The 13,555-nt window shown below is 43.3% G+C and overlaps 1 protein-coding gene across 6 annotated transcripts in view; it reads left to right on the forward strand.

Annotated features, from left to right (window-relative positions):
- The first annotated feature begins 2,387 nt into the window (after positions 1-2,387).
- The window catches only part of ATP2B1 (ATPase plasma membrane Ca2+ transporting 1), a 133,178-nt gene continuing 122,010 nt past the window's right edge, over positions 2,388-13,555 (forward strand). For 4 of the 6 annotated variants that reach the window (XM_040234438.1, XM_040234433.1, XM_040234435.1 and 1 more), the window contains exon 1: positions 2,942-3,264. The gene's annotated coding sequence lies outside the window, so the exon portion shown is untranslated. Of the gene's footprint in view, positions 2,644-2,941; positions 3,265-13,555 lie in introns of those variants that run through there. The other 2 variants (XM_040234434.1, XM_040234437.1) reach the window with 2 other exon arrangements.

Raw genomic sequence — 13,555 nt, forward strand, 5'->3', positions numbered from 1 at the left:
TGCAGTGATATATCTCCAGATCAATTAAACCCATAAAATAAGTGAAGATTAAAAGGATATGATTATATCAAACACAGTGGCATCTTGTAAGTAGCTTCATTTTTTTACATAAATGCTAATTAAGCAAACCAAAACTCTTGATTTTTAACAATGAAAAATATGCCATTAAGAAGGTTTCATTGCTAAACTTTTGGCAAAAAAAAAGATGAATTTCCTAATTTAATGTGTACAATTATTTATATATTGCTTTCTACTTGAAATTATAAAAACCAAATGACACAGTATAATCATCTTAATTATGACAGTAAACATACACTATTGCATGTAACTCACATGTCATTAAAATGCATATAAATATGTTCTAGGATAAGGAAATCCTATGGACAGAGGAGCCTGACAGGCTGCAGCCCATGGGGTCACAAGAGTCAGACAGGACTTAGTGGCTAAGCCACCAGCCATATATGTATATGAGCCCCATACATGAAAACTCTATTGAAATCATATTTTAAAGTGACGATGTTGAGTAATTTTCACAACCACAATACTTATCAGCATATATTTTATTATCTGGGTCTACAACAAACCCACAAAGTGAACAGATCCTAGTTTAATCTATTACCCATTTTGCTAGTGCACTATAGTAATGAATCATATATTACTTTAATGTCAAATTCTTGATTAAAGTAGAATACATAATTCAATTTTCTATTGGAGGAAAAGTTGGACAAAAGCCAGTGATTCTTAAATGTCTCTAAGCCGTTTAGAAAAGTTAATCTGTTCCTCTGTTAAGAAGTTTAGAAATAGTGTCAGGAATGGCCGTTGTACCCACCACCAATTTCTTAACAGTGATTAAAGACAGAGAGAAAACAAAAAAAAAGTATCATCATGCCCAGTGCTTATTTTGCATGTCTAGGGCACAGCTCAAAATGTTGGCACTGTTTGACCTGGAAAGATACGTAAATTGATAAAATTTTTTCAACAAGGTTAACTTTTTTTTTTTTTAACTTTTCACATATTTAGTTTTTAATCCTTCAAAAATATTTTAAGCACTATCAGAGTGAACAAACAAAATAAAGTCCTTCGTATCACCTATTTATTCTTCAGGAAGACGTTACAGACATTACTTTTTCCAGCCCTGGAGTGAGTAGAAAGGAGTCTCTGATGAACTCATCTTTCTGCTCTAAGTGGCATTGAAAATAACACTGACATGGTCTCTAAAGCAGCGGCGACAGGTCAGAGGTGATGAGAGGAAGATGGAGCAGGATGTCTTAGGTAAGGTACAAGTGTTTACACGTGTGTATGTGTTGTGTAGGAAAGAAAAACCGTTTTATTCTGAAAGATGTCACTACGGTGGTTTTTTATTAACTTGCAAAATCTCTTGAAGGTTGGCGGCGGAAAACATGTTACCTTTCAGCATCTCAATTATCGCGTTACCCCGTGTATCACCCCTCGCGGGGGAGCCCCCCCCCGCCTCCCGCAAAGAAGAGTGCTGGGTCGAGATGCTACAAGTGAATTAAAAGAGCCAACAGCTTGGCATAGGTAGAAAAAGCAAACGCCAAACAAAAACGCGGGGATTCTGAGCGCAGACCATCACGGGCCTGTGTGCACCCGCCAAACAACTGGGTTAACCCTTTGGGCGCTGCAGCGGGGATCCCCGGAGTCTACGGGCCCGACCTGCAGGAACAGAGATGGGGCGCCCCGAGCCTGTGCGGGGTATGGGCTATCGTTCCACAAGAAGGGGACCGAGTTGAGTGGCACTTTTGTCGTCCGGCGCGTGAGTCACGGCCCAAGAGAGGCACTGAGTCCAGTACTGAGTGGAGCAGAGACGCGGCGGAGAAAGCCGCTCTAATGTCCGCGGACGCGTGGGTCAACGTTAACCTGTCCTGGCATGGAGGGCTCACCCTAGCTCGCCCGCCCGCCCGCCTGGCTCCCGGGCTCGGAGAGGTGCAGGCCCTGGGGTGGCCCCAAGGTGAAGGGTGATCAAGTCTGCCTGCGGCAGTCATCGCTTTCCAGCCTCCACAGTCGCGGGAGCCGCCCGAAGCCGTGCTGAAACAGCGGCTGTGACTGACGGAGTCACCGCCCCCCGCGTCCGAGCCACCCCCTCTTCCCCCCACTGTCCCCCCAGCCCCCCCCCCCCCCCCAGATGCGTCGGGGAAACACGGACGTCAGAGCCTCTCAGCCAATCGCTGACAGCGACTGGAGGAAAGGGGCGAGCAGGAGGGGGCGGGGGCAGCGGCCGGTCGGGGCGCTCGGCGGAGGAAGAGAGGGAGAGGCGCGCGGAGGCGCGAGTCCCCCGCCCCTCACTCCGGCCACCCTTTCCCCGCCGCGCGGCAAGTTCTAACCGCCGGGCGCGTGCTCGTCAGCCGGGAACGCGCTCGCCGGGTCCTCCCCTTAAACGCCCTCTCCGCGACGCTCGACTCCCAGTCTCCGTCCGAGTCGCGCTTCCTCCCGCGCGCGCGCGCCTGCCCGCCCCCAGGCTCCCCGCGGGCCGCGTCACGTGACCGCGCCTAGCCAAGGCGGCAGCGGCGGTGGCTCGAGCTTCGGCGGCGGCGGCGGCGGCAGTGGCAGCGGCTGCAGCTGCGCCGCCAGCGTGGAGCGGGAGGCAAGAGGGTGTGGAGAGAAGGGAGCGCCAGACCGGAACGGGTGAGCGTCCTCCTCCCCTTGCCTCCCCCGGCAATCCTGCGGGCCACCGGGTGCAAACGGGGCCCCTGCCTGAAGCTTCGCGCAGCCCCCCTCGTGCTCGGTGGTTGGCTCTCCGGGGGCTGCGGGTCCCTCCCCGAGCGGGTCGGACTGCGTTGTTCAACGAGGGGGCTGTACCCCCGCCCGCCGCTGCCTTTGCGGACGGCGGCGTGAGGCCGGCGGAGCTGCCCGTGCTGAGCGCGGCGCGCCCTATGTGCGGCTCTGCGGAGCCCGGGAGGCGGGTCCTGCGGGGACGCGGGCGGCCACTCGGCGGCTGCCGGGCTCTGGGCGGGGGCCGGCCCGGGCGCCGCCTCCTCCTCCGCCGCTGCCGCCTCCTCGCAGTGCAGCGTGAGTAGGGAGCCCAGGCTGGTGGACGCCGAGCCTCTCGGCTGCGCGGTCACCTCATCCTCGAGGTGCAGCCGATCCTCCGCGTGGCGCCCCAAGTCCTCCGAGCCGCCTGCGGATTAGCCGAGGACCGAGCCCTCGCTCTCGTGCTTCCCGCAGCTCCCACCGCTCTCTCCCCCGACCCTCCTGCAGCCTCCCCTTTCTTTCCCCTTCGGAAAATGGTTCCTGCTGCCGGGCGAGGTGAGTCGCGGCCGCCGCCCGCCAGCGGCGGGGGCGGCTGGGCAGGTCACCTGCGGGGGAGGCCGGGCGGAACGCGGAGGTCCGGGCGTCGCGGCGGGGTTTCTGACCGCTGGTTCTCCGCGGACAGCGGCGATTCGGGAGAAGTTGGCGGGGGCGGACCGCGGGACCCCTTGCAGGTGGTCTCCCGCTGCGCCCGCCCCGGCAGATCGTAAAGGTGAGCGGGTTCCTCGGCGTGCGCCTCAGCGCCGTGTCCGACCGGGTGTCCCCGCCTAGGGCTCGAGGGACGGGGCTCGGTGGGACTTCGCGTCTATACCCGCAGCTTTTTATGGCTTCTCTGAGCCGCCTCGGCCGCGCCGTAGCCCATCCTGCGGCCGGCCGCCCCCGCCCCGGCGCCTGGTGACCTTGAGGGCAGCGGTGCCCGGCACTCTTTCCCCGCGCCCCGGGAGGGTCACCCCTCTAATCCCTGGCTTCGGCCCCACTGGCGCTCCGCGGGCGGAGAGCGGACCCCCGACTAGGGCTAGCTAATTGATATGTGTCACACCGGACGATGATTCCCCGGGAGTTGGAGAACCGCCTCGCCTTTCTCCCGGCGTCTCCAGTCTGGCCCCCCAGGATGTTCATGGTTGCTTCCGTCCGATTTGCGTTCTTAGACTTAGTTTAAAAGAAAGAAAAAAAAAATCTTGCGTCCTCCACTCTTTTTTTTGGAAGGGTTAGTAGGAACCGCATTCGCGGGTGTGTGTGTGTGGGGGGGGAGTGCTCCCTTGATTCCATCCTGTAGGCGAATCCTCTGGCTAGGCTAGTTAGCGACCCCTGGTTCTGCGCCGCGGTCCCTGGCCAGGTTGGTGTCTGTGCGCATTTCATTCACCAGTTTTCTGGCACCTGGCAGACGCCAGGAGTGCGTCTCGGGACTGGCAACGCCGGGAGTGCCCGAATCCTGTGCGGTGCAGCGGTGCCGGGGCGGGCCAGAGGTGCCAGGGGGGTCTTTCATCCAGCGGAAGCCTTGGTCCTCCTCTGCAGGCGTAATTGTGCCCTTCCTGGGGTGGGAGCGCAGCAGACAGCCACCTCGGGCCGCTGTGCACGCTACTTTTCTGGGTTTATTAATAATCTAATGGCCCCTGTTGGTATCGATTGCTGTTCATGATAAATTAGTTCTATGGATTTTTCTTCCTCGGAATGTAGGTATATGCATCTATTCGGACTGTCTGCCTTTCAATATGGAAGGCTTTGTTGTGTTTAACCTCCCCCACCTGAGGACAGTCTTATTTTAAAATAAAGCTCTTGTTCAGCGTGGGTGTATTTTATAATAAGAAGTACTTGTGAGGCTCTGCTTTGTATGAGGCTCTCTTCGGGCAGAGGGTGTGTAACCCTTTGGATAGTGGCCCACGTGAGTGAATGAAGGGCCTTCACCGCTTGCCCTGCTGCCAGCCTTCTTCCCCAGACTCCCTGCCCTTGTGTGTGGCAGAGGCGGATTGAGGGGAATTAAAGGGATTGGAGGAGAATCTGCTTTTTATACTTGAGCGTTTCATTTGGTCCCCCTGCTCCTCCCCCCTTTTTTTCTTTTTTTGTCCTGGTGAGTTTAGATTTGAAGCAAATAGAAACATGTTCCTTAAAGGGAGCCTTTGAGAACTTGTATAGGAAATGGGCTTATTTAGCCAGGATTTCAGGGGGACGTTTTAGTTTCTACCTTGCTTTGCATGAGACAGTTAAATTGCTGTAATTAAGGGTGGATCTCTGTCCTGATTTTGGCTTGGGTGTAACTGCAAAGATCTTTGAAAAGTAACAGTTATTTCCTACCATACAGTCTGCAAAAGTGAGTCACAATCGGGTGAGTTGAGGACAGAGCGCCACCTTTAATTTTAAGATTTCGGCATATTCTTTTATTAAAATGGTGAATATTCAGATTACGCCTTCTTGACTTTTGTTGGAGTTGTTGTAATTACTGGCATCCCCATTTAGATGTGTAAGATGAAACTGTCTTCATTTTTCTGTATTTTGTAATTCTTCACTCCTTTAAGGAGGTTTCTGCAATTGTATGGGAAATCATGGTGTTTTTCATTGAAGCCTGGGATTTAATGTAGAACTCTGAGATGAGATGAGAAACTAGATTTGACTTGTGCTTATAAAATAACAGGGACAATAATAGTTTGGATCTGTTTAGGAAAAGAAGGAAAGTAACAGCTTCATTGTAAATAGATATTTAAAACTAGGTGTTGCCACAAATAAGTGTACTCACTAGCATGACAGTGGCTTTATAAATTTTTTTTAGCTTCTGTGCTATATTAACAAATTCTAAAGTAAATGTGCAAAATTATTAACCTTTTTTGAATAAGGCGTAGTAATTCTTTTTTTGTTTTTCATCTTCCAGCAGCTTGCCTTTTATGGTTTGCAAGTTTTCCAATTACTTGTTTTTAGATAATGCAAACAAGGACTTCAGCAGGCGTACTTAACACTCAAAGTTATTGAAGACCTTATTGGAAAAGGTGGTTTCTGTGTGTGCCGTTTCTCAAATGTAGCTCGTATAAAAATAAATGGAGTTTTTAATGCTTAGGAAACAAATGCTGTAGTGACAGCTGAATGGATGGGATTTCCTTCCCAACCACTTGCTCCTTCCTGTCCCCCTCCCTCACAGATCAAAAACTTAAGGTGCACCTTCTGTTCAGACACGGATACCTTCTGATGATTGTGACTGCAGATGTAACAGAAAAGATTTAGCTTTCAAGTAATGAATGAATACATGTGTGAATATTACCAAATGTAGTTTTAATCACAAGCCACAAGGTTGTCAGCATTCCTATCTGCATTTAACTTTTAATTCAACACTTGAACAGTTTCTTCATAGACTACTGTAAAGCGTATGCTATTGAGCTCCAGATAGTTTTATTAAGGTGAAAAAATCTGCTTGAGGTGAAAAGTAGTTTATGCTTGTAAGTCTGTGGAATATGGCCCCAGGTTAAAGGACATCATTTGAGCAATTAGGTTGATGTATGTAGAGTAATTATACAGTGTTACTCATATCTTGATAGAATCCTGATTTGGGGGTTAAATATACCGATTTCTTTTGTCTGACAGATATGTTAACTTCATTTTGGGTGCAGCATTCTGTTACCATGTGAGTTGAATTATATTGGTTCACAGGTTTTAAGAAGAATGGCCAGTTACAACTTTTGGTGGTCTTTTGCAATACTAACCAAAAAGTGTGTGAGAATCCTCTCTTTATGTTTTTACACATACATGCAGTTGAAACTGGTCATTTTCACTTTTTAATTATGAAATTTTGTAATGAATGAGCAAAAAATTAAAGGAGTAAGATCAGAATACAGAAACCTAAGAAATAAGTTTTTGTAGCTTAGGTATGAATATTTACTTGCCCCGTTGTGGGGAATATTTTCTAATAGGTGTCATGATATGTAGAAGGGTACTGTGAGAGTAGCTTATTTTGGAATATATAGAATCTGAGGTAACATGGAAGGAAAATGATGAAATAGATACGGGAATAATTTTCAAAGAAAAGCTTAAAGATTTTTTAGCTTTTATGAATATTTTATACACACACATACACAGTTGTGTTGTTAAACTTTTTATTATGGAAGTTGTCCAGAATGTGAAAGTAGAATAAGATACTTACTGTCCAGTTTTGACAGTTATCAATTCTTGGCACATCTAATTTCATTTCTATTTTTAAACAAGAAATAGATCTATTATAAGTGGGGACATAAGACAGATGACTGAATTAAATTCTTATGTTTTTTATTTATAATTTCTAGGATATATACAATAATGTCCAATATCTAATGGAATCTAAAAGGTCAGTTTTTATGTTCCTTGTTTCTGTAATAGTCTTTTATAGCAGGCACCTAAAGATAGTGTCTCTCAGATTTCACTCTTAATGATAATGCCTTTGAGTTATAAAATGCTTTACAGTATTTTGGAATGTATTACATACTATCTCATCTGATTCTCACAGTCAGTAATTCTGTGAAATGAGCAAAGTAGATAGCTATACTTTTCTTGTCTTTTAGATAGGTAAAATGATTTGTCTAGGCCCTAAGGTCATATAATACAGTCAGCAGCTAGATTAACTAGAACTGGACTCTAGGTGGCTTTTAGTTCTTGCTTCATTGCTCTTTCCATTATAAATGTTTATGTAAGTTTGTGAAAGTTATATAAGTTTATGAAAATCAGTTTCCGACCAGAGTACATTTAATAGTGGAATATAAACAGATTTGTTTGGGTTTAACTTTATAAATTTAATCTTTGCCTATATTTGGTATAATGTAAGTAAGCAGTTCATACCCTGATTTGCTTAACAGCTGAGTAAATGAATTTGACCATGTTTGAGGTACTATATTTTTAATATTGTGGATTGGATTATTTTTAAGTTAGGAGTTTTGTTCTCAAAGACCTGTTAGTCCTTGAAATGATCAGGGATGTCTTAAATCATAAGTTAAAACTAAAAGAGGCCTATACTGAAAATTTCTTTCAATTACTGCTGTAAATTTTTTCATGCGTTTTTTTTTCCCCCTGCCAGTGCATGTTTTTTACCTAAAGCTTTTTGAAATATTAACTTGGTACGTAATGAAGTTTGGTTTTAAAAGGTCCCAAATGAAGAGATTTTCGTTCTCGAAATCCAAAACCTTGTTGGAAATCTCACAAGAAAGGTGATGGTTCTCTAAAATGTGTCCAAGAGGATCACCTGGGAGAGTTACTGAAAGTGCAGATTCCCTGGCATCGCCCCTGCCGATCTGATTCAGCAGATCTGAGTGGGGCCCAGTAGTCAGCATTTTGAGAAACACTGACGTTGAATTTACATCTAGGTTAAAATTATATTGCATAGTAGAGATGCCTTTATAACTTAGAAGGGTGTTATTGATTTATTTGACTTTGAACATCGGGCTTTCAAGTAGTTTTGACTATTGTAGCCAAGTTTGATTTGTGGGGTTGGGTGGGTTTTGTGATAATTGTAAAACCAGTAAATTGAAAATATTTGTGATATTTGTGTGCACTGTCTTCTTTCAGAAGATCCATCTATAGTTATTAAGTTACTTATTAGGCACTGTAAAAGCCCTAAGTGGAGAATGTTCTTCTCTTTGTTTTCATGCCCCAGTGTATGCCATTTACAAATGAGTTGAAAATGGGGGCCTATTTATGTAAAAATGCTGAATGCTATGTCAGTACAGTACTGTATATTTATGCTTTAGTCTAGCTCTGATTTTATGTTGAAAGGAACATTTATATCAGATGTTCCTTCAAACTAAAAGGACATAAATTGGCGGATAAGTAGTGGTCCTTATTAACTTCAGTTAACAAGTAGCTATTCCTTCAGAAACAGTGTTAGTCCTTTATGATCTTTCAAGAATATTAATGACGTAAGACCAAATAATAATTTACCATTCTGTGTATGAAAACAAAAGTTACTGCTGTTTTACTTAAATGTTAAATAACAATTTATGTAGTTCAGCAATCTACTGTGAGATTCATTTCATATAAACTGATCTGACTTTTAAACTAGTTTTGTCTAATACTGTATATCCTGTATGGATTACAATTGAAAACCAGATTTAAAATGCAATTATTTTTGCTTCATTTATGACACTGTAGTAACTAGCCTGTATTTGTTTTTAAAACTTAATTGCACTTAATTGAACTTAATTGCAAAGCAAGTCCATCTTAAGACTGTGCTGAACATTTTTTTGTTCATTTGTTCCAAAAACTTAGGCTTGTTGGCTATGCTTTAGAATATATTTAAGAATCATGGGCTATAATTTACTAATGATTGTGGAAATTAAAACTAATAAAGATTTCTGGCAGGGAGATCCAGATAAATTGTAGGTAACCCTTTTAAAGCTATTTCTTCTATTCTTTTAAAGCTATTTTTATTAAAATTTTCCTAGAACTGTGTTAGTTATTCTAAACATTAGTATGCAGTTACCTCTTTCGTAAGAGTATTATTTAGTATTTCTGAGTTGGGTAATTTTCAACAGTATGGCATCTCAATATCTGGGATACCTGCTTTATATTAATATTTTTGTCACTTGGGCCTCTGAAGGAAAAAATGATGGTTTACTGCTTGCTTACATTGTGAAATCTGAGATTATACTCTAACTGTAAACTGGTATGACTAGTGTAAAGATCTGACAAATATAGGACTAAAAGTTGCCTGCCCTGAAAAGTAGATCTTAAAAAGGATTTGACTGTTGAAAAGATACTTTTTAAATAACTTGATTATTAGCAATGTAGATTTATTGCTCATTGTATTAACTCAGTGAGTGAGTTTGCTCCCAGAAGGATTTTAAGCAGTTTTACTCTCAGAATTCTTAGATCTGCTGCTTTATGCTGCTTTAATCTACCTTTGATATTTGTGCCAGAATTTTTTTGTGTGTGTGTGTGTTTTTACATAGTTTGCCTGCTGTCATTTCTTGACTAAAACTCTCAGTGGTTTCTCATTTTTCTCTTTATCAAGATGGAACTTGGCTCTGAAGGCCTTAGGACACTGATTCTGAGAAATATTAATAGGAAGGGGTTATGAAGGGAGAGGGCCAAACCCGAAATTTGAGTTAGGCCTGGCTGATGCAGTTTCCCGTTTGGGACTTCTCCCATACTTTGATACGGTAGTATGGACTGAACCTGTCTAAATGTGTTTAGTATTTTGCTCACGTATCCCTTTTAGTGAAGCCTCCACCTGTTACTTTTCTAAACGAGTTAACCAGGATCGCCACTTTGCACAGCTCTGGGGGATGCTGTTCACAGTGGGAATCGTGTTTCTGGGAGCTGAGAGCACTGCTGCTTGCTGCGGGCCAGTCAAGTCTGGCAGTCTCTCTCTAAAATCTGCATATACTCTGTCCCTCCTTTTGCTGTAACTTCATCCTGTTTTTTCTCTCCCCATAGGACCCTCGATCTTACCTATCTAAATGTTCCCATCCTTTAAAACTCAGCATTCATCGGCCTTTCCCAGTCGTGGCTCAGTAATTTTCTTGTGTGAATTTCACTACATTGGTAGGTCTGGTTCATATATTTCCCATCTATTATATATCCTTTTTGTCTTCGGGATAATATGGGACTTCAGGTAAGAACTTGAGTTCTTGAGGATATATAGAGTTTTATCCCACAAATATTCAGTCAGTATTTTTTTTTGTGTGTGTGTATATTGATTAGAACTTAGGCATTGTGAAGGTGGAGTAGATAAGATGGAAGAATTTTTCTTGGGCAATTTCTAAAGGCTTTTTACCTTTGAAATTTTAACTTTGCTCAGATGAATTCATAGGACAACTTGTGTTACTTCTGGAGAGCAGCTACATTTCGTAGGGTGTTGCTAGGACAATCAAATTTAGCTTCTATGTAGGAAGTCTTTCCCCTTTCTTAGCTAAAATTTGTCCTAAAACAACCAGTTTCACTTTTCTTTTAGCTGTGACATCTTTTCCTTTCATCAGCATTGATGTTCTTAAGATGTTTTTGCATCTGCTATCCATTAGCATATTGTGTGATGCAAAATGCCGTAATTAAAAGCATATATTATGCTTTAAAGTTTAAAATATGATACCCTTGTAGTTACTCTTTATTGATAGGAATACCCTTGGAGCCAAGTTTTTAAATGTCAATTTATTGCAGATTCTTATTTTCTGAGAGTTCTTTTTCATGAATTGAGGGTGAACTTTTGGCCCATGACCTGGTGTAGTATCACTGTAGGCCTCAGGAAGATGTGTAGATACAGGGTTTCTGTTAAGTGTTGGAGCACAGCAGTGTGGTTTTTCTTCTAAGTACCTTCCTTAGGTCGAGGCAGGAAAACCTGTTGTTGACTTTGTCATTTCTGTTGAGTGCTCATGTAGTACCTGGAGTCATAATTTCAAACATCTAAGCAGTTAACAATTGAGGTAGATTTGGTGTATAAGCTGTGGTAGTTATAAATGCTTTAAAAAGTTGCTCTTCATAGACTATTCACTTTCCAGCGTTTAGCACCACTGAAACTGTACAGGTGTAATGTAGAAAAAAGTATTGTAGAAGGAGTTAATTGTTAATAATACAGGGGTGTAGATGGTTTTAGTAGTGAATAAAATTAAAGTTCTGTGAAGGCAAGTCATCAGTGGAATCCGCAAAAGTGAAATAAATGGCTTAGAGAAGGATCTTTTCCTTCTGGGACACACATGGATGGCATTGCCATGGACTCCGTGCTGCTTTGCTTATAGTTATGCAGAAGTTTGTGTGAAATTTTCAGTTCCTCTGCTGTAACACTGTCCTTTTTTCTCCTACTTTTACCCCAAATCAAGTGAGTGATGCCTTAGCTACCTTTTTTTGTTTAAAAAGTGAATCACAAACTTGAGGAACTTTACTTTGCACATTCCAGATAATTAGTACTATGGTGGAGAACTGCTCAGTTCAAGGGCAGATACAGGGGGCTGAGAACAAGGAATGTCAGCAGTGAAATGGGGAAGAGATGCTGGCAAAGTCCAGGAAAAGGAGCTCCTCCAGCTTCAGACCCTCTGAATGTCAGGTATCAGAAAAACAAACGTCAGTCAGTCAACCAGCCCTTTTTTACATGAAGAGTAGATTTAAAGTTTAAATTCACCTGCTCTTAAGCTTAAACTGCACTATAACCTTCTACAACAAACCTTCTAGAACTAACACCCCCAAAAGATGTCCTTTTCATTATAGGGGGCTGAAATGCAAAAGTAGGAAGTCAAGAAACACCTGGAGTAACAGGCAGATTTGGCCTAGGAGTATAGAATGAAACAGGGCAAAGGCTAATAGAGTTTTGACAGGAGAACGCACTGGTCATCGCAAACACCCTCTTCCAACGACACAAGAGAAGACTGTATACATGGACATCACCAGATGGTCAATACTGAAATTAGAATGATTATATTGCTTGCAGCCAAAGATGGAGAAGTTTTACACAGGCAGCAAAAATAAGACCCGGAGCTGACTGTGGCTCAGATCATGAACTCCTTATTGCCAAATTAAGACTTAAATTGAAGAAAGTAGGGAAAACCACTAGACCATTCAGGTATGACCTAAATCAAATCCCTTACGACTATATGGTGGAAGTGACAAATAGATGCAAGGGATTAGATCTGATAGAGTGCCTGAAGAACTATGGACGGAAGTTCGTGACATTGTACAGGAGGCAGAGATCAAGACATTGCCCAAGAAAAAAAAATGTGAAAAGGCAAAATCGTTGTCTGAGGAGGCCTTACAACTAGCTGTGAAAATAAGAGAAGGGAAAGGCAAAGGAGAAAAGGAAAGATATGCCCATTTGAATGCAGAGTTCCAAACAGTAGCAAGGAGAGAGAAGAAAGCTTTCCTCAGGGATCAGTGCAAAGAAATAGAGGAAAACAATACAATGGGAAAGACTAGAAATCTCTTCAAGAAAATCAGACATACCGAGGGAACTCTTCATGCGAAGATGGGCACAATAAAGGACAGAAATAGTGTGGACCTAACAGAAGCAGAAGATATTAAGAAGAGGTGGCAAGAATACACAGAAGAACTATGCAAAAAAGATCTTCATGACCCAGATAATCACGGTCGTGTGATCAGACATCCTGGAATGTTAAGTCAAGTGGGCCTTAGGAAGTATCGCTGTGAACAAAGCTAGTGGAGGTGATGGAATTCCAGTTGAGCTATTTCAAATCCTCAAAGATGATGCTGTGAAAGTGCTGTGCACTAAATATGCCAGCAAATTTGGAAAACTCTGCAGTGGCCACAGGACTGGAAAAGGTCAGTTTTCATTCCAATCCCAAAGAAAGGCAATGCCAAAGAATGTTCAAACTGCTGCACAGTTGCACTCATCTCACATGCTAGTAAAGTAATGCTCAAAATTCTCCAAGCCAGGCTTCAGCAGTAGGTGAACTGTGAGCTTCCAGATGTTCAAGCTGGATTTAGAAAAGGCAGAGGAACCAGAGATCAAATTGCCAACATCTGTTGGATCGTTGAAAAAGCAGTAGAGTTCCAGGAAAACATCTGCTTTGTTGACTATGCCAAAGCCTTTGGCTGTGTAGATAACTACAAACTGTAGAAAATTCTTAAAGAGATGGGAACACCTGACCTGCCTTTTGAGAAATCTGTAGGCAAGTCAAGAAGCAACAGAACTGGACATGGAACAACAGACTGGTTCCAAATAGGAAAAGGAGTACGTCAAGGCTGCATATTGTTACCCTGCTTATTTAACTTATATGCAGTATACATCATGAGAAATGCTGGACTGGATGAAGCACAAGCTAGAATCAAGATTGCTGGGACAAATATCAGTAACTTCAGATATGCAGATGACATCACCCTTATGGCAGAAAGCAAAGAA

The sequence above is a fragment of the Oryx dammah genome, unplaced genomic scaffold (genome assembly GCF_014754425.2).
Source record: "Oryx dammah isolate SB20612 unplaced genomic scaffold, SCBI_Odam_1.1 HiC_scaffold_29, whole genome shotgun sequence".
NCBI classification, from domain to species: domain Eukaryota; kingdom Metazoa; phylum Chordata; class Mammalia; order Artiodactyla; family Bovidae; genus Oryx; species Oryx dammah.